Raw genomic sequence first — 1772 nt, 5'->3', positions numbered from 1 at the left:
AATTTAATCAGATATGAGAATAATCTCTTCAAATATGATGTATCTGATTCGATTGGAGCAAGATCTAATGATAAAAATTCAAACTTTAACTAAAACAAGTAAAAGAAATAACCCAAATTTGCAGATCTTGAAGAATAAAGGAAGAACAGAGCTACTGACGTCAGTATTCAATGGAACAGTACTCAGCTCACATCATTCTTCATCTTCAAATAATCAACAATAAGCAAAAAATCTTCACAAAAACAGCAACAAAGAAGCTCTGATACCACTTGTCGGTCCCGAATAATCACTCAAACTCACAATAAATGTCACAACCCACACAATAAATGTGTTGACAAGAAGATTGGTGACGTTGGTATTTTAGGAAAGATTATCTGTTTGTAAACAGCGGAATCAGAAACAAACAGAATTGTTGCTAAAGGATCTCAAATGTAACTAACACAAAACAATCACTCAAAAGATTTCCATTTATATAAAGGTTCATACAAATGCAAAATCAATTAGGGTTTCTTGTATGGAAAGTTTATCCGTACAATCCTAGGACAGCCATCACACTCAATCAGGAATATTCGATTAAGTCTGAAAAGTGAAAAGGCTAAAATCCGTAGTAGGCGTGCCCTAAATTATTCTATTTATAGGCCTGCCACCACCTGATAGTTGTCTTGTCTTCTAAAAACCCTAATGATAGGTACATAATCAAATTACATATTCAAAATTATACTAAGTGTAGAAACAGGTCTTCCGGGTAGACTTTGTATCAGTTGTCTTCACCGAGTTGGCTTTGTGCCTTTGTCTTTTATGAGTAGACCTGGTATCCTTGAAGTGGGCTGGAGAACAGTTCTCCGAATAGACTTTATTTAGAGTATTTCCCTAAGAAAATACTCACTTAGCAGACTTCAATCTTCTTGACCATATCAAACTTTGCCCGAGATAATCTAACGAGTAAACTTGTTCTTCAGAGATCCTTTCAACTCTTTGCTAGTGAATAACTTATTAGCAAAGAAAAGTGCGTTGGTAACACTGTAGCTTGCTCGGAGTTGAACCTTTCCCGACGAAGTCCTTAGGATAATTCTTTAACAACTTTCATCAAGCATGCTCGGACCACTATTTTATTAATGAATACCTTGCTAGATCTTCCAAGTACTTGGCTTCAAAATCTTGGTTAGCTAAGATCCTACTGGGAAGTAAAACTTTCTTGGATATGAAGAACAACCTTGCAAGACATAGTGAACCCTACTCGGATTGACACTAAAGAAGACTTCCAGAAGATAACCCTGCCCGAAGGATAAAATAACTTGCTAGGATAAGTAAACCTTGCTCGGGGGTCCAAGTGTGCTCAGATTCCATACTTAGCCATTTATGAGGAGTGTTGAGAAGATTCTAATATCCCTTAATCATTCTTAATTCATTTCAAGTCAAATCTTTGAGTCAACAGGTAATAGTTTATATCTTAGCTGGATCTACTTGAATACCCTTTTCGTTTATAACATGACCAAGAAATTGAACTTCGGATAACCAAAATTCACATTTAGAGAATTTGGCATACAACTACTCGTTTCTTAAGGTTTCAAGTATGATTCTGAGATGTACCAGATGATCGTATTTGGATTTTGAATAAACAAGAATGTCATCAATGAATACAATAACAAACTTGTCAAGATATGGTTTACAAATAGGATTCATCATCTCCATGAAAGCTGTCGAAGCATTAGTGAGTCCAAAAGGCATAACAGTGAACTCATAATGTCAGTATCGGGTTCTAAATGTTGTTT

Source organism: Bidens hawaiensis, unplaced genomic scaffold (assembly GCF_021521415.1).
Source record: "Bidens hawaiensis isolate Kalapana, Puna unplaced genomic scaffold, B.hawaiensis_p1.1 tig00017354_1, whole genome shotgun sequence".
Classification (NCBI taxonomy): Eukaryota; Viridiplantae; Streptophyta; class Magnoliopsida; order Asterales; family Asteraceae; genus Bidens; species Bidens hawaiensis.
This window is presented reverse-complemented; position numbering follows the sequence as displayed.